The sequence below is a fragment of the Thermobia domestica genome, chromosome 9, assembly GCF_964235325.1.
Source record: "Thermobia domestica chromosome 9, izTheDome1.hap1.1, whole genome shotgun sequence".
Classification (NCBI taxonomy): domain Eukaryota; kingdom Metazoa; phylum Arthropoda; class Insecta; order Zygentoma; family Lepismatidae; genus Thermobia; species Thermobia domestica.
Window position 1 is genome coordinate 110,579,675 of NC_137462.1, and position 24,598 is coordinate 110,604,272.

The 24,598-nt window shown below is 35.1% G+C and overlaps 1 protein-coding gene across 2 annotated transcripts in view; it reads left to right on the forward strand.

The window, feature by feature from the left end:
- Positions 1-10,928: 10,928 nt before the first annotated feature.
- Positions 10,929-24,598, forward strand: part of LOC145694931 (uncharacterized) — a 105,355-nt gene continuing 91,685 nt past the window's right edge. Inside the window, exon 1 of one of the 2 annotated variants that reach the window (XM_081771707.1) lies at positions 10,929-11,065. The gene's annotated coding sequence lies outside the window, so the exon portion shown is untranslated. Of the gene's footprint in view, positions 11,192-24,598 lie in introns of both variants that reach the window. The other variant, XM_081771706.1, reaches the window with a different exon arrangement.

Consider the following 24,598-nt stretch of genomic DNA (forward strand, 5'->3'; position numbering starts at 1 on the left):
TTCTAACGCACAAAGGGATGTTCTGAATGGGGGCAGCTATGTGTATGTTTTGCCAATGGAGCCATTTGTATCTTCGTGGCTTTGCACTCTAACTCCAAATAATAATAATAATAATAATAATAATAATAATAATAATAATAATAATAATAATAATAATAATAATAATAATAATAATAATAATAATAATAATAATATAACTTTTGTCTCCTGAAAATAACCAGATGGTAAAGTTATGGTCGATACATTTTTGGAATTCGAAGGCATTTTAGAATTCTTGTCTATCATCTGGCTATCAGAAATAATTGATAACCATTTTCTCTACATATCTATAATTTTCTTACAGGGTAGAAACACCTCCTCGAAAAAGAGAGAAAAAAGAGAGAGATGAAGTGGCCGAACTTGGGCTATTGAACGTGAGGACAGGATGTTTACATTCGCATTGACACCTGCTGTTGAAACGGTCCCTTCATATCTCTCGGGACGAAAACAGAAGAAAAGGGTGGGCGCGGATGCCTTACCCTCGTCAAACTTCTTGACAGGTGGACTTTAATACTTATATTAAAATACTATTTTTTAATTGGCGTATCAGATATGGTTGTGATTAAAACTATTAGAGTTGTTTCTTCTCAAGGAATAAAACAAAAAAAAAAGTTGATCTTTCTACCATATTTGGTTCCAAAGTTAGACATATTATAATTTGTATAAAAAAAACTAATTTATTTATTTTTTAATAATCTATTTCTACTAAACTAGAAGACAAATATACAATTTAAGTATTTCAACTTGTTAATAAACTTCTGTAGAATGCTGCAAAATTTTTCTTTCCCATTAGAGATACCTAGTTCCTTAGAAACTGAGAAAATTCGGTAGGCATGTTCTCCCCATAAGGTCCAATATAAAAATTTTTGTGCCGAGAAAAGGTAGATCATCCCGTTAAGTCTAACAAGTAGATTGTCGGTGAGAAGTTGCAGAAATCGGGTAGAAGTATTATCAATTTCCCCGACAGAGTGCGAATGGGGATTTCCCCTTATGAATTTACAGATGACTGATATTAGAAATAGATTAAGTGCTCAAACATTGTCTAAGTTGTTGCTCATCAATGTTAATGGCCCACCGCTAGACAAGCTCAAAGCAGACGAGCTAGTTATTTCTTGACTGAAGGATGGACATCATTTCACTGCGGATGATTTACCGCCAAAAAGTTACCAACAGGAAATAAATCCGATTTCGGATTTGTTTTAAGGTGGAAAATTACGAGTTACGGAAATTGTATACTTGTATTACTAATGGCTTATTTGTGTTATTCAACTTTATACCTACTTTTTAGTAACTCTCTTCTTTGCTTTAGGTAAACTACTTTTGAATAAATATTCATAATAATTGCAATTATGCATATTTGTAACTTAAATTTAATGTGGTGTTTTAGTGATTACACGAATTACAATTATGAGCATAATTTGTGGAGATGCTCTAACATAGGGTACCCGAGCACCTTTATACCCTATGAACAACTGATTTTCCAAGTCTTTTGTGAAAAAAATACTGTGAACTGAGAAAGCAGAACCTTTTCCATGTTGTACAGGGTTATTTTCCTGCGAATAGAAGTTTCTTGTGGAATGCGTTCAGAAATTAACATTTGCAAGAATACTCTCTTAGTACAAGTATATTTTAGGCACACACTAATTTCCCCCCTCCTCGAACTGTTTGAATTTCCTCACTGACAAACACTTTACCATTTTATATCGTAAAGGTCAGATCCACCGTTATTCTAACAGAGTGGTGCTTGAGCGATTGACTAGAAATTCAAACTCCGATTAGTGACAATTTCACAGTCTTGTTTTATTACAAGTGTAAACTCTTTAGTCAGTTCAGAAGAGGCCGTGGATCGTGTTCAGAGTTGATGACGATGGATTTTGGTGAGTCAGAGTAGGTCAAAGTGGATGAGAGTGATTCATGGTTTGTGGTGGGTCAGAGTGGGTCACCGTGGGTGGTGGGTCAGGGTGGGTCATGGTGGGTGGTGGGTCAGAGTGGGTCACGGTGGGTCGGTGGGTCGTGGGTCACGGTGGGTGGTGGGTCAGTCGGTCGTGGGTGGTGGGTCAAGTTTTCATTGACCCACGCCAACTCTGCAGCTAGGTTCTCATTTTAGATAGTGTATATTTACAGTGAAGGTGGGTGCATGTGCTCCGGTGTACCCCCCTAAATCCGGCCCTGGATGGAATGTAATAAGGAAAAATTTTCTTCGTCAAGACTAATGGTTGGAGGAAAACCACGGCACATGAAAACTTCTCTGCCAATGATGGAAAATATATATATGATCTCGACATCAATTCTTTTGATATTTTATTTAAAGGAAATTATTTTAAATTTAGAATTTTGATTTAGAAATGAAATGTAATTAACCATATTCCATAATAATAGGTCTGTGAAATGTTTAATAGCCAACTTGTTTGTTAAGGGTCAGTTCACCATTTTGCCACTGGCTTTTAGTCGATAATAATAGATACATCACAGGAACTAGATCAACATTTTCAGAAACGAGAAGAATGTACCAATTTGTGTTTTAGAAAGGATTATGTCAATACCAGCAGAACAAGGCGTTTAGTTGGCAATGAAGGTGATCTTATGTTCTTGGCACAAACAAGTAAGAATAATCACTAAACACGTGGAAAGCGAATGGTCGTTTAGGAACCTGCAAAGGTTTTCTTTGAAATAGCTACAAGCATGCTTTATTCAGCTCAGTACATAGAGGGAGAAAGTAAATCTACGTAGAGGAGGCTGGGAAAAAGCCTAAAAAAGAGATCAACTCTGGGGAAAGTATGAGATGAAACGTGACGTACTCGGCATAAAAAGGAGCGTTGTTGGTGGTAAAATGAAGCCGATGCCAAAGACGTGTCACATTCCTGGCAGATCGCTGCAGAAAATTCCAAATTAGCCTGGGCCATTTGGCACAACTTTTCTCCCTCATCTTGTTTACCTTTCCCCATTATTTTATGTTCACCAATCAACGCCTTAACACAATTATATGATAACAATTGGCGTTAAAAATTACTCCCTTCCCTGTAGTTCAATGAATAGATAACAGATTACGTATGGTTATTTGTATGTATGTTACGAAACTTATATTCTTAGTTCAGTTATGATATAATCACTATTATCATTATGTTTCTTGTTCTATACCAAGAAGATATTTAAAATGCCGCTCATAAGTCTTGACGAGTAATCTCTACAACAACGTACTTTGTAATTGAGCTTGGAACTCTGTATGTAAAGCCTTTAAAAGGGAAAAAATATAATAAAACTTTGTCTATTACAATACAAAATAGCAATATCATTAATAAACATTATGATTAATCTTCGTTTTTTTGTAATGTTGATTTAAAAGTAACCAGAGAATTATTATTATTATTATTATTATTATTATTATTATTATTATTATTATTATTATTATTATTATTATTATTATTATTACGCATCTCATTTTCATCATCAAGAATGTCTTAGAGAAAATGTCTGCAATCTTTTTAGCCTATGGACCACAGACTTCTCCACTAACAAGGGAGGAGAGGGAGATTATATATCGAAGTGGAAGATGGTTTATATACCAATCGAAAGCACTAATTACGTCTATTACGAAACTGTAATAAAAATTTTCCGAATGCATATACTGTGCGAGTTATATAAATATACAGGGTGTCCAGAAAATCCGTTTCCACCCCTAGAAATCGCAACGATGAGACAGATGCCAAAGCAGGAAAACACATGTTTGATCGTTTTGAAAGTACAACGTATCAAAGAAACAAGTGATGTCCCAGGGCCACCCGCAGGGTCCCAGGTCCCAGGCGGGGTCCAACTCAAAAATTGCAAAAGGTAGGGGAGTCAAATAGCATATCGTTGGAAATCTGTTGGGAAATGAAAATAGACGGAACAAGTCTCGACTCTCTAAAATTACCCTGTGCAACATGGCCTCCGTTCAAAATGTAAGCAAAAACGTCATTGTAAAGTCTATGGCTACCCCCCAAAAATCTGAAACGCTGAGACAGATATCAAAACAGGAAAACATGTGTGTCATCTTTTCAAAAGTACAATGATTGAAAGTAAAAATATTTGTCCCAGGATTCTCCACAGGGTCCTACTCAAAATTCTCAAATGGCAAGGGGGTTCAAGTAGCACATCGTTTAAACCTGTTGTTAAATAAAAATAGATGAAACAATTCTGGACACTCTACGATAACACTGTGCAAACATGTTGCGTTTTAGTTCTTCTTTCTGTGCCCGAGTTTTAGTTTAATTTTGACTTCAATTATTGTACTCAACGGAAAGAAAGAAAATGCCAGTACTATGAGATTCTGCTCTTTGGGCCCAGTAATGTCTTCTTAACCCTTAAAGGACATGGGGGGGCTTAAAATGTCCACACTTTTGAATATCATTGTTTTGGTGTTGAATATTTGTGAGCCCCTTCTCCATATTATATTTTATTTTGTGTCAGTAATTATCTAAAATAATTGTTTCGATGGGACAAATCTTTCTCCTCTGTTTTCTTGGTTAATAATAAAAGCAAAATTCGACGGTGGACACAAAATACCCCCCCCCCCCTGGTACAATTAAGTACCTTGAATTTTGGAATATATCTTTTTTAGTTTCTGCTTTTAGCTGGCTACTGTCTTCATATAGCAGACAAATGACTGTCTACATCTTCGCCATTAGCAGTACAAAGGTGATACTCCTTTAGAGTCTGTGGACAGTCTTTGTATAGTTTTCAGTGCTTTGCGTTTCTTTTACAATATAATAATGAGTAGATATATGTCGGAAAAAGAAATAGCGGAGGAACTTTCTTCTGATGTGAGTGAAACTGAGTTAAGTGGCTTAGAAGAAGATGTAAGTGAGACCGAGAACCATGTAAGTGACATCGAAAACATTTATGATTATGACGATGAAGTTTACCATTCCAGTGACTCGGACTCGGTAACATCAAAATATAGTGATAATACGAATGTGAACGATAATAAGGGAACGTATGTTTCTACAAAGTACATAAGCAAATCTGGTAGAGTGTTCGTTGATAAACCACCACCTTGTCTACGAAGAACAAAGCAAAATATTATACGTGAACGACCTGGACTAAAGCCAGACGGTGTTGTAAACAATATTCGTGAATCTTTTCTGAAATTTTTCACAGACGAAATTCTATCAGAAATCATGAAACATACCAATGAAGAAGCATCTAGAGAAAATATTGACCCCACCAATGAAAGTGAAGCGCTTGCGCTTATAGGAGTGCTTATTCTGATGGGAGCAAATGATGACACTAATTTAGACTATCACGATTTGTGGTCTGAGGATTTAGGACGATCTGTATACCTTGCAAGCATGAATCGGAGCAGATTTCGTTCTCTCCTCAAAATTCTTCGGTTTGATGACAAGGCTACGAGAGAGCAAAGGAAAGCTAAGGACAAATTTGCACCTTTACACGAAGTGTTCAACCTTCTGAACGACACGTTTCTGAAGTATTGTAAATTTGGAACTAATACAGTTATTGATGAAATGCTTTCCCTTTTCCGTGGAAATTGTAAGTTCAAAGTTTTTATGAAAGAGATACCTGGCTAATACGGTATACTCATCAAGATGTTAGCTGACTGTGATCACCGATACGTTTATAATATGGAAGTGTATGCCGGTAAGGAAGAGGCAACAACTGCCTCAAGAGGGCCAAAAGAAGTAGTGAAACGACTTGTCACTCCTATAAAGAATACAGATAGGAATGTCACCACAGACAGGTCAGTAGAATTAGCTGAAGATTAGTACATTGACTGTGGTCTTACATTAGTAGGAACATTACAAAGCAATAGGAAACACATTCCTGAGGAACTGAAATTCATCAACAATAGGGAGCTACATTCTAATATGTTTGCGTTCATTGATCCTAACAGTAGAAAGCCTCCGGTAACAATAGTGTTCTATGTAGCTAAGGAAAAACCGAAAAACTTATATTACTACTGCCAACTCAACATAATGATGACAAGATATCAGATACTGCGGGAAAGAACAAATCAGAAAATTTATTCTATAACGCAACAAAAGTTGGTGTCGATACAATCGACCATATGGCACGTAAATACAGTACCAAGAGAAGTACACGGAGATGGACCCTATCCGTCTTTTTTACGCTTATTGACATCGCTTGTATAAATGCATATACCTTGTACACAATGAACTTTCATGATTGGAATAAAACAAAAAGTAATAGAAGGAGCTTGTTTCTTCAGGAACAGGGAATTTAACTCATCAAGCCAAACATTGAAGAGCGCACCAAAAATGTTAGGGGTATGCAAGCATAATATTGTTTCCTCAATGAAAAACGTACTGAAGAGAAAAATCACCACACATCGTCAGGACATTGCATGGTCTGCAATAGCAGTCAAAGGCAGGTGTCATGTATGCAACTCCCAGGCGAGAACGAAACATGAAAAACAAAACAAGCTTCCTAAAACAACAATCGTGTACCAAATGCAACAGATTTGATTATGAGAAACATAGTGAGAAAGTAAACATTTGCGAGAATTGTCAGCTCAACACTGACAACTCCGATTGAATATTCCGTGAAAAGTTCCGCACTACAAAGTTACTTATATCAATAGCATATGAATAGTGGCGTACATTGTTCAAGAACTCAAAATTAGTGTGATGTAAACATTGCCAAGATTATGAATTTAGTATTAGCTTCACATAGTAATATATGAAAGCTATGTATGGTATCATCCGTTCAATTAATTTTATTGAATAATACTCATATTAGCATACAGTTACATACAAATAAGCCTAACTACCCATGTGGACAATCATAAATATTATATGAAAAGGTGTATTTGTTAATTACACTGAATTTCACAACAATAAAATCTCATTTAAGTGCAATAATACAGTGTACATTTTTAACCCCCTTGGTCCACAGCGAAACGGGTTGACGCTTGGTCCTGCGAGGGTTAAATAAAAAATATAAGCAAATTAAGAAATAAAGAAAGGAAAAGGAAAGACATAACATTTGACATATTTGAGTATAGAACTGATTAGTTAACATATAATGTACAACCACCAACATAAATAAGTAGAGGTTGGAGTTATCAGAAATAAAGACTCTTACCTCTACTTATTTATGTTTATGACTGTACAATAGTGATACTTATGCTTGTTGTCTAGATTATTAATTATAAAATGATTCAAACAAAAGAAAACTCTTGCAGCAGAAACAGTGAATACGTGCAAATGTCTCACAATGACAAGTGCTGATTGAAAAGTGAAAAAAATGCGCTCGGAGAATCAAAATGAAGATGTATTATCTGTCAGGAAAGTAAATGTACACCTGTTTTTTGAGCCTGGCATTCCTGCGCTCCATCCATGGAGAGTATGAGAATTAAATCAATCAAATGTTTACTGAGGGACAAGAAGAAAAGTCTAATCTGAATAAGACATTGCAGAGGGGCACAAACTGTGAATACGAATAGTGCATAGTGTAAATATAGGGCAACACCGAAAGAGAAAGCCAGAAACAGCTGCTAAACGGAGAATAAAAGTAAAAATTGTCGAAGTGGGAACATAAAATACAAATACAACAAATATGCCAACAACTAAGCGTTTACTAAGCAACGATCTTGGTGTAGTGGTTAAGGCGCTAGATTACAAGTCCAAAGAACGGCGGTTCGAATCTGCTCCAAGTAGTATATTTTTATTTATTTTTTAAAATAATACATACAGCACATGAAAGGTGGTAAAAGAAAGTGTATTACCTGTTTAATATGTTAAGTGAAAATGAATTTAAAATTTCGGCGAAATTTATTAGAGAAATAAGACAATGAAAATGAGGAAGCAAGTATATTTAATCAGGGGTTGTATCAGAGGGTGATAACCGGAAAAAACTGGGAATTTTCCCCAATTTCGCCCATGTGAGACTCTACGATAAGCAAATTTCTTCAGAAATTGCGTATTGCAGAGAGAGAAAGATATATATATATATATATATATATATATATATATATATATATATATATATATATATATATATATATATATATCCTCCCGGAACTGAGAGTGTGATGCTTCCACTCAAATTAACGAGATGACACATAGACGCTTACATAATAAGAATGCCGAACACAAACACCCATAAAACAGCAAAGTAATAATTGCAAGCGTTATCACCTAACGTTCCAAGAGCCGAACAACATATCACTAATATCCCGAATGCCAAAATATTGTGATTACACAACTCCCCCTCTCCCCAAATGTGTCCTGTGAAAACAATCACAAGTTTTGGGATGAGGGACCATATTGAGACTACAATATTAAACTATATAAGTAGACTTTTAGCAAATTCGTATTCAGTTATTTTTTTCCACAACCAGTTCTATTGATATTCAAGACAGCAAAAGCACTATATTTGTGAACGACAAATATTGCAACACTGCATTACACAGTGAATCATGCATATTACACTCGTGAGTTTTGGTATGCAGAGGCTAGCCACCGAGGCAAGCTGAATAACGCCTGAAGGAAGCAGCAAGGACAGATAGTGATACAGTGAACGGAACAAGCAATGCATTACAGACATTTCAAGAGAAAAAAAAAGAAAGATCTCTCTTTGCACACTGCATGCTGTAGTTCTAACTTTCATTTCTCCATCAAGGTTACATGCCTAGACTATTATACAATTCCATTACACTTAATCCAGGGCCTTCTAACAACTTCGTTCTACGAAGGAAATCGTAGAACACTACACTTATAGATATACCAGACACAAACAGTTAAGTAGTAATAGATGAATGCAATTAACCCCACATAATATCGATTGTCTAAATATACACTGCTTTCAAACAATTAGATACATATCAAAATTTCACAACACCATTATAACCTATCATATGTTAATTCCACTTCACAAGTGGTAGAATGAAAACCGCAGAATAACCGTGGAATGAAAACCGTAGAAAATAGAATGATTTTATTCCTTCTAAGGTCATAATGACTAAGTGGATGATTGTTTCCTTCACTAACTTGTGTTCATAATTGTAATTTTTTAAAAAAAGATCATTCTATTTTCTACGGTTTTCATTCTACCACTTGTGAAGTGGAATTAACATATGATAGGTTGTAATTGTGTTGTGAAAGTTTGTTATGTGTCTAATTGTTTGAAACCAGTGTATATGTAGACAATCGATATTATGTGGGGTTAATTGCATTCATCTATTACTACTTAACTGTTTGTGTATGGTATATCTATAAGTGTAGTGTTCTACGTTTCCCTTCGTAGAACGAAGTTGTTAGAAGGATCTGGATTAAGTGTAATGGAATTTTATAATACTCAAGGCATTTAACTTTGATGGGGAAATGGAAGTTAGAACTACAACACGAAGTGTGGAAAGAGGGATCTTTCTATTTTTCTTGAAATGTCTGTAATGCATTGCTTGTTCCGTTCACTTTATCACTATCTGTCCTCGCTGTTTCCTTCAGGCGTTAATCAGTGTGCCTCGGTGGCTAGCCTCTGCATAGCAAAACTATACCAGTCAGGAGTTACAAGTGCCGACAACAACAATTTGGCGTGTTTCGAGACGTCGGTTGGTTATGAAGCAGTACAACTTACAGCTGTTACAAGCTCTGCGTGCAGATGACAAACGCAACGTGTGGCCTTTTGTAACGAGATTCTGGATGCTATTGACAATGAAAACACTTTTGCACAACGTATCGTGTTCAGTGATGAAGCGATTTTGCGTGTTAGTGGTCAGGTAAACAAACAAAATGTTCGAATTTGGGGCCTACAGAACCCACATGCAGTCATTGAACATGTACGAGATTCGCCCAGTCAATGTTTTGTGGCCCATTCTTCTATTTACGGCCCATTCTTCTTTAATAGAAATACGGCTAACAGTCAGCAGTATCTCGCTATGTTACAAAACTGGCTGTTTCCGAGGCTGCATAAAGACAACTTCATTTCTCAACAAGACGTTGCACCCCCTTACTGGAGTCGCCAAATGCGTGAATATCTTAATGAAACTTTACAGAACCGTTGGATTGGTCGTGAAGTAGCTGGCCTCTACGGTCACCGGATTTGTCACCTTGTAAATTCTTCCTGTGGGGTTTCGTGAAAGACGACGTGTATGTACCACCACTCCCACAGAACCTGTAAGAGTTGAAGAACCGGATCTGTACTGCCATAACATCAATGACGCAGGACATGATTGCCCGAGTATGGGAGGAATTTGAGTATCGATGCGATATTGTTCGTGTCGCCGATGGAGGACATATTGAACATCTGTAATTTGAACTTCGAACTGTAATTTGAACTTGAGAGGTTCGTAAATATGTGTGTAAAATTTCATATTCGTATGTCTTAAAGTTTAATAAATATATGCATTCGAAATACGTATATATTTTTTTGAAACAGGGTGTATAGTCCTACTGAATATTTACTAATGAACTTGCACGAATGTTTTCCACATATATCTAGCTAATATGTTTAAAATACAGTGTTCTAAATCATTACATTTGTAAGTTACATGCGATTTTCTTTAAAATTCCTTAAATCGTGTGCAAAGTAACCCCATCTTACGGTATGTCTACTTTCACAAAATTTTCACGTAAATTTTGCTTGCATTGACGCCAATCGTTATGGAGTGTATCCCGAGGGCAGGTAATAAAATGGAAGAGAAAATATACCTATTAAGCACCTAAATTTCTGGCTCTTCTGGTGCTACGAACGAATAGCACCGTAGCTACCTGGCAGCAATGACGTGTATGCATACAGCTGTGGCCATAGTATATAAATTAAACAGTGTGTACGTTGTCACAGTTCCTATTTGACTTACGAATAAAATTAATATATATATATATATACTAATATGTTTCCTTTTCAACAGTTATTGAGTAAAGTTATTGCACCGAGAACCAGAATTTGTTTACAAAAGATTATTTAATTAGTTTCAATAATAGATAAACATGAGTTATATTATTAAGGTCTTTGCGTAAAGTTAGACTGTTTTACATGTAAAACTTGCAATAAAGGAGGCATATTTGCTTCAGTAAGTTTAAAGTTTATTTAGAGCCAAGAATTTGTACTGAGTGAGAAATCTTGATACATTGATCGGTGTGTTGATACTGGTGAACAAAGGCCTCTATGAAAAATAGTAATTTTATCTTTAAAATTGGTAAGTGCATATGAGAGACGTACTATACTGATTTATGGGGCATAGGCCTACTTATATTCATGTTATATGAAATTCCCTTAGCAGGAAATGCATTCTTACTACCTCAGAAAGTGTTTCTTAAGAGTCTTCATCCCGGCGAAATTAAAATACCGCTAATTTCACAGTAATTATGTGATATCTTCAAATAGATAAAAGATAATTGAAATATGGAACAAGAGCGCCCTATACAATATTATTTTGCGTGAGGTACTGTTATCACAAGTCACCTAGTGGCTTTCCGTTTTCAGCTGTTTAGAAACGCGAAAAAAAAATAAATGCCGATTTTCGAAATCGAAAGCAGATAAGTGAGCCGTGATAACGGTTTCTCATGTAAAATAATATTGTCTTGGGCGCTCTTCCACATTTCGATTATCTTTTATCTATTTGAAGATATAATTATTGTAAAATTAGCGGTATTTTAATTTCGCCGGGATGAAGACTCTTCAGGAAAGAGTTGCATTAATGAGAAAGTATTAGTGTGCGGACATATGACAAAACCACAATGGATAAAACAAACTGACTTAAAAACACAAACTATTTTACGTTACGTAGCCACTAAGGCATTACTGCTATATCGTCGGACCACACGAAAATCGACCAAAAAAAAAAAAAAAAAAGTTTCTCCCCAAAAATAATAGGTTATGACCCTGACTCACTTGACAGTGACTTCGAAATACAGTGTGAACGTGTGGCATGATAACTAGGGCAGAAAACGAACCAACTTTTGCTAGGAGGCCACTGAAAAGTACGAATGCTAATTAGCCTAGTCAGAACCGAATCGCAGTAGGGGGGCTAAGCGGTAGCAAGAGTTGCGTACGTAGGGAGCAGGCGCTTCAGTGCCGGTGGGTATACGCATAAATAAAGGATAGTGGAAAAACACTTTATATGTCATAAAATCAGGGTTGGCAAAAACATGGTTTTTATTAAAAAAACAAAAAAAAAACGGTTTTTTTGGTTTAAACCAGGTTTTTATGGTTTAAATGATTTGCTCTATATATTCATATCATATATGGACAGAAATAAGTTTGTTTCGCCTTGATGTTATTATGCAACAGCCGGGTTATGCTGGAAGGGGTCACATAAGCTTAAAGCGGAATAAAAACCGCTTTCGAGTTACATCCGAGAGAAATTGTCCTCCATTTGAACTCAGAACCAGGACTAATTGGCCACAAATGAGATACGTCTGCCGACTCACTCTCGAAGGAATCCTGATAAAAAAAAATACGTTGTGCTGATCTTTACATGCTTCTTAATATAACTGTCACGAGTCATTTCAGAAGGACAAAAAGATAAACAGTTGCACAAGTGAAACCATTACACAGAATTACATATGAACAATTTCAAAGTACTACGGAGTACAGAAGAACTAATTTAGTTCAAGTTAGTTAACAACGACTTTTATTGGTCCAAATTAAAGAAATACACCGACGTAATCTGCATATCAATAAGAAAAGTGAATAAAGATACGAATTATTTGAGTCCACTTTGGCTCAAACTCATTTATACCTAGATAGATACCAAAGATACTTATTTCACTAAATGCCTCTTGTGGGGTCTGTATGACACCCCCCCCCACACACACAAAAAGTACGACATTTTCAATGTATTTTATCCATAGTAAACATTGAAACGAAACAATATTTAGAATTTTTCTTCAATTCAACAATTATAACAACTACAAAAAATCACAAAATAAACATTTAAAAACTTGTAAAAAAAAAGTTGCTTTTGTAGTATAATCTTTTTGAGTAATGAATGGGGAATTTAGGTCTGAATATGATACGAATAATATACGGGAGTGAAACGTGATAACCCACAAACGTGTGTTCATCAAGATTTTACAAACACTTACACTTTTACGAACATTTTTTGTCTTTTGGTTTAAACCAGTTGGTTTTTTTGAAAAAAACCAGCTGGTTTAAACCATGGTTTAAACCACCTTGGTTTAAACCAGCCAACCCTGCATAAAATGCATGGCTTATGCGTTGCACAGCTTTGGGAGAGAGAACAAATGCCATTCAATAATTACCAAATTGTACTAAATTAGGTTAGATTTGATTAGTTGAATTTAAACAGCTGACACGCCTTATTTTTGTATAACTCTATCAAACTCAAACACGACATGACACATTCTTGTCATTTACGTATTTCCACATTGCCTTTCCCATAAATCATAACTAGTGTACTTCTCCAGCAAATAATTCCTTCCGCCTCCATATATAGTGCCGCTTGCAACATCAAAAACAACTAACAAGAACAAGTATTTTCTTAACTTCAACTATTCCCTTCACTCGCTCTTCCTCACAATCCAAAATAAATTTTCTAAAATTGTTCCGGCGATTCAGAAATTAACCCACCACTAAAAAGCCTGAATGCTGTCTAACCGAGTTAGGGCAGAAGCGCAGCAGGGGGTCCACCTTGGGATGTTTCTGTAGGCAGCAAGCGTGTGCGCAAGGTCGATATTCTCCTAAACGAGGATAGAAAACACCGTGCTACCTCATTTCATGAGGGCATGCTTATATTAATAAATTTTCTTGGACAGAAAATGAACTTTTGTTACCTTAGGAAGTATTACTTAAGGGATGAGTTGCATCAGTGGGTTGAGATTGACTTTAAGAGCGACTGAGTACACAGGATGGTAAGAAACTATTTGAACAAACTTCGGAAGCTGATTCCCTGCACCAAAACTAGCAAATAAGTCCTCTGAAACTTTGGTCAGTAAGGGATAGTTTTGCCGATATAAGGTGCCGAAAGCGTGGGGAAAATGAGCTTCGGAGGGCTGTAGTTCAACAACAACGCAACGTAGAGAGTGCGGTTAAAAACATTACACTCGAAGTCATACCTGCTCGATTGGAAAATGTATTTTCTAACCTCGACAAGATGTGTGCGAAGTACAAACAGCGAGACTTCAGCTATAATTTCTTGGAGGGAAAAGAGAACGAAGGGGCAAAGAATTTGATGGTATTCTTTTGTGTACCAAAAAAGGTAGTTTCATATTTGTTACATTGCAATAACACATATATGAGAGGCACGTGTAATCACTAGGGTGATCCGTCCCTTTTGTTCTTCTCTAGCGTCAACACTGACTATAAATGGATGGATAGTGGCTTATCACTAGTTTTGTGATAGCTTTGCGCCTCAATGATTATTTTCGTCCATTTTACAAGAGCCTAATTAAAGCGACTTTTAGCTCTACGTTTGGAAACTTTGTAACAAATGATCCCAAAATAAAGCTTTGAAAATACAGTCATAACAGAAAATCAGATTCAAAAGTTTGAATATTTTTTTTTTTTTTTTAAAAAAAAAGCATTTGAAAAATTCTACAAGCCTAGTTTTGTGTACTATCTGAAAACTCTTTTTATACGCTGGCGTGGGAGACCCGGGTTCGATTCCCGGCGGGAGCTCATGTGGTTCGGATTCCACGTTAATCAGTAAGTCCACGTCTCATCGCTGCTGAAAGGGACGCTAAACTAAAATCAACACACAACAACACTCTTTTTATACGCTTTAAAATGATACCTTAAACAACGTCATAGATCCTTTAAATCAGCTGCGAATGCCAATCGAACGAATTGTTACGCATTTTTTTTTTTTTTTTTTTTTTAATATAAATTTTGAGAACTTTCGGGGGTCTTTAATTTCGAAACCAGTTCACATATCAACCTGAAATGTTGGGTTCGTAATTTTCCAGTGGTACCATGAATTGTGGAAAATTTCATCAAAATGTGTCAAGGTAAGGTAGAATTTGTTTGAAAATTGTGTTGATTGTACATGGAATGGCTCACTTGCATTTTCCTGTTTTCTACTTCTTAAAACCAAGCAATTTTTGCACCACAATTTCCGTGTCAGTAACGAAACGATCAGCATTTTCTTGTTGCGCTTTTTTTTTTTTTTAAGGTATTTTCTTTCTTTTTTTTTCGCGGTCTAAGGGACTTCCCATTACTATACTACGAGATATTACGTCATGCATATCATGAAGAGACTGTCTCCTGATTCCTATTATCTCTTACAGTAATGGTTTTACAGCTATATAATATAGTGCACTTAGATATATTTTTCTTTCATAGTTTTTTAGACTCAAATTGTATACTTTGCTTATTACATCTTAAATCAATGAACTTGGGTTCTTTAAATATATTTACATTTAAAAACTTGTATCGCTGATTCAGATACGATTACTCAGTGGCAGGGTTGGCTGGTTTAAACCAAACAAAAAAGAACGAAAAATGCTTTAAATCGTGTGAACTTCATGGTGACGTCTCCACATATGAAACCATCTGCATTACATTTATGTACTTTTCACCTTTTAATCAAGGGGTCCCGTGTTCAATTCTCGGTCGAACCACAACCCATCTTTCAAGTGTAAACCAAGTAGCGATTCAAGGTGTCCCTTTAAGCGAAAGTCTTCTCCGTGATAACCTTTTTATTTCATAAGGATGTTAAGCCTAAACATACGAAACGAAACCAAATTATATATTTCTACTTGCCTGAATACCCGTTGTTTTATAAAGAAGCCAAGGTTGCTTAAATATATTGATAGAAATTGGCAAAATTTATCAACTGTCTACGCAGCTTCCAACATCAGCTTGGATTTTACTTTGTTTTAATTTTATTGAGTGATACCTACATACCAAATTTGTAATTTAATACCTCAGTTTTAGCGTAGTGATTATGATACGTTGAGCTTAAAATTTTATATACAAATACTTTTAAAGTAATAACAGGATTTTCCCAATGGCTAAGGCGGGAGTTTTCCGATTTATATATAATTGAATAATGTTTTTACTTGTGTAACTGTTTATCTTTTTGTCCTTCTGAAATGACTCTTGACAATTATATTAACAAGTAGGCCTATGTTAGGTACAGTACAACGTATGAACGTAAAGATCAGTACAACGTATTTTTATCAGGAGTCCTTCGTGAGTGAGTCGGCAATAGCATTTTTGACCAATTAGTCCCGGTTTCGTGTCTAAATGGACAATTTTTCTTGGATGAAGCCGAGAAGCGGTTTGGATTCCGCTTTAAGCTTATGTGACCCCTTCCAGCATAACCTTGTTGTTGCATAATAACATCAAGGCGAAACAAACTAATTTCTGTCCATATCTAATATAAATACATAGAGTATATTATTTAAACCAAAAAAACCTGGTTTAAACCAAAAAAACCGGGTTTAAACCAAAAAAACCTGTTTTTTTGGTTTTTTCAATAAAAACCATGGTTTTTGCCAACCCTGCTCAGTGGTAAGAGCGCTCACCATAGGTATACTGTACCATAGGTATACTGTACATACATTTGAGTCTCATTGTATTATGACTTATTATCTTCCACAATCGAAATAACAGAACAGAAACGGGATTTTACTTATTTTCACTTTAAATTAATTTATTTCGGAATTTGTTTTAAATCAACGATTTTTATTTTAAAAAATCAAGTGATTTAAATCAATCCACCCTGAGCGTAGATAGTTGCATTCGAAATTGTTTTATGTATAACTGTTACTTCTAAGTTTTTAGCTAGTCTAGTGTGTGTAGGTCATCATTAATAGTTAAAAGGGAATTGTCTGTATTGATATCTCTTTGAGAAGGACTAATTTAAATAACATTAAATATAAGAGTCTTTGTGAAACCTATGTTCTTCAGTGAATGTCTGGCAGTTAAAGTCAACAGAATTTGTTGTTAACATACCAAAAAGTTAATCATCTAATTATAATTCTCAGGACACATCAAAATAGGTTAGTGGTTGTAAATCTCAACTTTTACTTAAATTTTATAGCATTTGTAAGAATTAAATGATCTGCCTTCCAAAATTACATTAATTTGTTATTATTGAGTTATTTACGAAAATCAAGATAAACAATAAATATTAGTAATTCAAAAGATAGAGTGTACATATATAGTCTAATTAACGAATTATTAACCTTGAATTCCAATTAAGCACCCATAATTTATTCGTATATGTTTCGATGACTGCTGTCATCATCATCAGTACGAATAATTGAGGAATATAAACAGGGCCGGCCTTAAGCCGATTGTACCGATTGCTCCCAATTGAGCCCCGCGCTTGCCGTCTACTCTACTCTCTAGTGCTATTTTAACAGCATATTATGCCCTATAGCAAACAAGTGTGTTGTTTTCCCTATGAATAAATTTTGCTCCTAATACATGTAATTAATACATGTCATTCTGCTCGCGGGCTTCCCAATGCTTGTATTTTTACGTTTATATTTTTACGTTTACAACTTCTGTTGTAGAAATAGATATAATGTCCAGGGTGTATTCTGCACACCCCCAACACCCCTAACATCCCTCTAAGATGAATTAATTTACTTTCATTCATTTTCAAGTATACCTTTAATAACGAGTGACTTTTCATAAGAAATTGTACGCAGGTGTTAATGTTTTATTCAGTCATATTAACACCCAGTTCAAGTAGAGCCTATTTGTTAACCTTAAATTGCAAAGTAACTTGCGAAAGTCCACTCGTGTAAGGCCAAATTGACCAAAAAACATATGGTATTTATAGTAATTATAACGCATTTAAGACGTCATTCTCTTATGTTCCACAATATAAGGATTGTTGGTAGCTTTTGCTAAATTTTTAAAACACGTCTTAAACTATAATAATTATTGTTGTATGCCAGGCCGCGCGAAGGGTGGGGCGAAGTGTCAGTTATATCACCTATATTTTCGATAAGTGTTCAATTCTTCGAAATGCATGTCAAAATTTGTTAGATTGGCTTGCTGATACACTGCCAATCTAACATTATAGTTCTAATATGTTGTATAACATATCTAACATGTTGTATTTAATAGATTAGAATGAAATTCTATAGTTCTATAAATATTTACTATATTTAATATATGCAAGTGGCGTAGCCAGCATTTCATTTCGGGGTGGGTCTAGAGGTCCTTCCCCGGAAAGTTCTCGGCAATGGAGACACTAAAACGCAATTTTAGGATTTCTATTAAAACTTTAAAATTTTCGAGGGTTTTGAAGCCCTCAGTGTTTGGTAATGTGGGGACTAAAAACGTAATTTTAGGTTTTATTGTAACAACTTTTCAAAATTTCGGGACGTCACTAAAACAAGTAGTATTATGACTTTGTCCTTTTCAGATACTCATATTGCTAGATGTAGATCTACATAAATATAATTTTATATTGAAATGTACCTTATATATGTTTAGTCTATTAACTTTCACGCACTGTTTAATCGCACATCTTGATTGCCATCCATTCTCACTGCAAAATATCTGTTAATTATATTTTTTATTTGACGTTCCAGGATTTGTTCTTGGGAGATGGATGATTCATGAAAGGGAGCGATTATGAAATTAAGGAACCATTTCCATTTTCCACTGACCCCACCCCACCCTCCACCCCCAACTGTACAGAAAATTGACATCAACTAATCAACGTAGCTTTTCGTACTGAAGAAAAAGATACTTTAATCAACAAGCTGAGTCAATGCTTTCGAAAATTATTGCTTTTGAATTTAACATTAGAGTATGTGGCCAGAAGTACTTTTTTCGATTTTAAAAGAGCGGTTAAAGAAAAAAACGCAGTTCTTAGGAAGTTTCCAAGAGACAATATCAAGGCACATCTAATGGTACTAGATCGCGTTTCCGGAAAGTTCCGGAATATTGCTTAAATCGGAATCGAATTCGCTGAACTTGTTTGAAAGTAGACGTACCTTATCTACACAAACGAGAAGTTTAGGAATGATCTAAACAAATGTATCAAAAGATTGTTATTTTGATCAAGAGTTTTAGTAATGATAAAAAATGCATCAAAAGATTGCAATCTTGGCCAATAATTAGTTTTTGGATTAGGGGCCATAAAATTTTTGAACGGACCTTAAATCGAGTTTTGTATTTTTGAAGGATTAAGGACATCTTACTGAGCTAAGTGCAAGTTTGGGTTTGGCTACACTGTATGTACTTCTCCACATATATGGCCTATAATTAGTGATGGTACCGAGTCCGAGACGAGATCGAGACTACTCGTAAATATTTGTTAATTTAATTGCGTACTTTTCCACCTCACAATCGTTTTTACTTTACGCTGTTTTTTCAACCGTACGTTTCAAGCAAACGCTGCATCAAATTGTCTTATCGGTTTTTGTATTAATGTTGGAACTGGTTTTGCAACAAATTCCATCCCAATTTGAGCAATTCTGGAAACCTGCTCTAGTACCATTGGATGTGCCTTGATATTGTCTCTTAGAAACTTCCTAAAACTACGTTCCTCTCTCATATCATTCTTTTAAAATAGAAAAAAGTGCTTCTGGCCATATACTCTAATGTTAAGTTCAACATGCAATAATTTTCGAAAGTGTTGACTCAGCTTGAAAATTTAGGAATCTTTTTCTTCAGTACGAAAAGCTACGTTGATTAGTCGATGTCAATTTTCTGTACGGTTGCGAGGGTTGTCGGTGGAAAATGGAAATAGCTCTTTGTGTGTTCTCTCATCGGGAATCGGGCTCGAGACTATGTACACATCAGGCGCACGCACAAACCACTAGGCCAGCAGGGGGAGCGCAATATATATATATATATATATATATATACAGTATGTTTCAGAAGAACACTGCCAACATTTGGGAGGTGATTCCTGACACCAAGATAAGACAAAAAGTATAGACCAACTTAGGTGCACAAATGCTTCCTTTCGGAGTTATAAGCTGCCGCAAATATTCAAAAAGAAAAGAAATGTAAAGGTCCATAGCTCCGAAACTATGGGATCTTCTGTAGTCGGGTCAGGACTTTACCTAGAAACTGGTATGTGCCCTATACAAATATCCAAGTTTCAGAATCCTGCAATTTTTCCTCAAGATTTTTTAATAGAGGTAGTTGGTGAGTACTTCAAATATGCCCGTAGCCGAACTAGTTGTTGCGTGTAATATAAACAAAAGTTGTTGCGTGAGTACCTTAGGATTCTGAAATATGTATTTTTGGGTAGCGCACATATTGGTTCCAAGGTGAAGTCTTGATCCGACTACGGTAGACCCCATAGTTTTGGAGCTATTGATCTTTAGTGTTTCATGTATTTGGCAGCCGATAACTCCGAAAGGAAGTGTGTGTGCACCCAGGTTTGGTCTATACATTTAGTCTTATTTTGGTGTCAGGAATCACTTCTCAAACGTTGTCGGTGTTGTTTTGAAACACCCTATATATACTGGTTCTACAGACCGTGGTGCAAGTTAATTTTAACCTGGGACCCCGCAAAATATTCCCAATCGGGCCCCGCGCCATCTAAGGCCGGCCCTGAATATTAATACGGTGATTCGTAACCTCACATAATAGTAAATTTTCACTCTAGGAAAAAAAAAAGTAAACTTTATTCACAGCAATATGTAACTGAAGTTTTTACTCCAGTAATCCACTTGAAGGGTAAGTGAAATTTTGTGTTACTGTGTTTCATAATCGGTTTCTTCTTTTTACGTCTTAGGTTAATATTATTTGTGAATAAAGAACTCACTATTTTAATTCTGTATAGATATCGAAATAAAATATGGAATACTACCCACTGTTATAAAATCTTCGAACTTCAATGTCGGTTATCCGATGAAATTAAAAATGGATTTTGCAATCTATTTTTATCTTACTTTATTTTATTTAGCCTCCCCCCCCCTTAAAAACAAGGTTGCAAACCAGATTGCTCTATGTAAAATAGTTTCTTCATTCCCTGTAACCTTAAAGCTTTTTCGTCTTTAGTTTTTTTAAAAAACGGAACATTCGGAGTGTTCCTCACTATGGTCTCTTCCGAAACTAATTTACCTACAAATATACATATTTAACAATTTGTTTAGAAAGAGATCTTGAATTTCGATTTGCGGTTGATCAGATAAACTTTTTTTTTATTAAAGAAGAATCAGTATTAATTAATGTTATTAATATCATGATTTGTGCGGTAGCAAAATAAAACGTCCCAATCCTTATCCATACTACTTCTATCTAAGTTCAATGTGAGAAAATTGGGTCCTTATGAAGAACGATTCGAAGACTGATCTGTCGATGTGAGAAAGGCTCTTGTGTAGAGCTTAAACTTCTTTCATACTATAGCCTGTGCTCTGTAGATGTCTTGATAACCCTAATACCGCTTGATGTTCCCCTTTAATGTTACTTACGTGTTCTTTCACTCCCACAAAGCGAAATATATCAACTAGGGATAACGAACACTGAAGCTCAAACGTTTTACAACGGGGAATAGTATCCCATGTTATTTTATTCAATAGTATCCCATAATTACTTTCTGTTTCGGTTTTAGACAAATTCTTCTCAGTACAAGTTTAATATGGCATAAACTCACGGAACTTTAAAAAAAAAAAAAAAAAAATCCTTCAACACAAGTTTCTGCAGACGACAGGTTCTGTTATGTACAGGTTTAAATGTGTAATATCCTGTTTTATTTCATCTTCTGTGTAAATTTCACTCCAACAAGACTTTCATTCACAATAAAGGCATGCGATTCTTATTAGTTGTCGACAGTTTTACAAGTGTCTTCCGTTTACTTTAACCTTTCCTCCTTTGGCTCCTTTGCTGCCTGAAGAAGACACTCTTACGGTATAAAATTAATAAGAATTGCATATTTTTATTGTGTTTGTGAGCCTTAACTTAGTGAAATTTGTATATTATTTACATGTACATTTCCAAAATTGCTAATGAATTTTATTTTGTAAATTTTCCAAATTGTGCCTTCGCTAAAGTACGTCTTAATTTTGTTTCCACTTCTGCAGTAGACCTTACTTTAATATCGTATAAAATTGTGATGCAGCAAATGTTGTTATCGTTGAAAGGTAGTATATAAAAGTAAAAGTGTGTACGGTCAAGGTAAAGCAAAAATACAACATCCGGCATGCACATTCGTATAAATAATGATATTTTCTTTTGCTGCATACTATATAAGTAAAAGCATTCTTGATAGTTTCAAAAATATAGGACTGTTTTTGGGTTTTTAGAACAGTAAATGGAACCAGTTTATTATGTATCATTGATCTTATTACGTGTGTTTTGGCGTTGACCCCGATGGCAGAACTTTCTTTGTCTGTCTGCGATGAGCTTTAGTAAGTCAAAAAATTTCTGCAGAAATTCCGAAGTAAAAAAATCAAGATAATACTATCATGTTTTTATTACAGCGTTACATGAACCATGGTAAACAGTTTTCAGCGGTATCTCTAGTTAGTTACAACTTGTGAAGTCACATTTTTTGAAAGTTTTCGCTAAAAGAAGCAGATTTAGAATATTTATGATACGATACACCGGATTTTGTAATGAGAGCAGCTTTAAGCAATTTTCTTATATATATCATAATGGAGTCCTTTTAGGATAATGTACTATGTAGTTCCCTTTCTTACACCGTTCTGGTACGGCGCAGGCAATCCTACAATAAGTGTTAGGTTAACATTAAAGAATCGGACTTCCGAGTGCTGATTCGTTGCTAACGTAGGACAGGCTTACAAGGAAAGAAACAGGACATAAGAATTGAATAAAGCACATCAGAAATAAATAGACAATGCGTTCCATAAGATGAAAATAGAAATTCAATACAACTGTAGAATGTTCGACTTGTTTTATTACTGTTACTGTATATAGCAAATAAACGGTTGTCGTCTCATCATATCGATTACAATCAAGACGGTTATGCCAGTGTGATTATATAGTGTATACATCCATATATCCGAATTCATCCGTACATGTGACTTATGTACGTAATAGCATTCCTGTTTCATCCACCAATACACATAATTAACATTTATTTACTAATATCTTCGTATTCTAATGCATATTTAGTCCTTTTAAATCGTCGTGTTTCATCATATATATGTATACCAATAACATCTATATTACTTTTAGTGACTCAGTTTTGCAATAGCAGAAGGATGATCATTTAATCACAGGAAGCAAACTAAATCATTTGACATGGCATACACAATAATAATAAAACGACTACACTATCGTATTTGTACAGGCATCCGAATTGTTATTTGTAATTAACTTCTAAGATGTTCTTTATCCTGGTGTGAAAGATATTATTTATAACAGGAGAGAAGACATTCCAGTTACGGAATCCTCACGGATTCCAGACTATTTAAACTACTACAACAAATTCATGTTTTCTTCTCTTGATCAACACTACTATTTCTATTTCAATCACTAATAATATAAACAGCAGAGAATCTCAATTCAACAGAGGAAAAAGAATACAACTGGCTATAATTTCGCGGCCATTAACGCCAGTACACCGGTGTCGCAGATTAATTATAATCCAACATTAACTTATACAACGAAATAACAAAAATAATAGCATAAATGAAATATTAACAATAACTAATAAACTTTTGGTAATGGTAAAGATAAACAATAAGGGCGTATTAAAAGAAAAATAATCTTATTCTGTAATGGAGACCAAACAGGTCCATTACAACTATATGTAACCTGGTCTGTTGTTCCAATATCATCACTAAGTCCATCCTTTGCTGCTGGCCTTTTCTCCATCACATCAGTTCAGTGGTGTACCCCAGCTTTCACATATGGCCTCAGACGTTGGTACACTCAAACAAAAACATCAACATCATTAGCTTTACTGCTACAGAGTATGTGACAGTTCAAACTATATCTATGCGAGTCGTCTGTTCATTTAAGACATCTACACATAGCAGGCATGTGTTTTTGTAGTTTTCTGTTGGCTATTTTTTTTATTTATTTATTTTCCCTCTGGCAGTTTTTCTGCGCAGGCGCGGCAAATTTTCTGCGATCACATCGCAGATCGCGGCACGTTCTGCTATGGGGGCGTTGACTCATTAACTTTTGGCGATAAGAAGCCACTATTTCGTGACTTGGTTACGGTGACCAGAGAGAAGTTGTTACCTCTTCGTTCTTCATTTTTTTGCTGAAAAAATACCACCCTACTTTTGCTTTTATAATTAACACAAGACCTTGCATATAATATTGCAACTATCCAATCCAAAACAACTTAATTTTTGAACATTAATTTTGATTCCTCGGGTCTTCCACTATCTGGCTTATCAATAGCTTTTAGTTTTAAAATACCTATACTCAACTTTATCAGATACTGAAACTGAAAAATCGGTACATTTTATATGATGTCATATGTAAATTTTAGCGTTTTATTTGTTATTCCCTTAAATATTATCTAGCAATAGTTACATGTTAGAAAATAGGCTGCAAAACATAACATCTAGGAATACAGGTTTTAATTAATTCAACATATGAATCAAAATACAATAGTTAACACTACATGCATCTCCTTCGTAGTATAAAATATAAATATAACGTATATTTTCCCTTAGTTTGCAGCTCAAGTGACGTTGGTGTTAGTATAAACTGAATGCATTGCAGCATAGTAGAT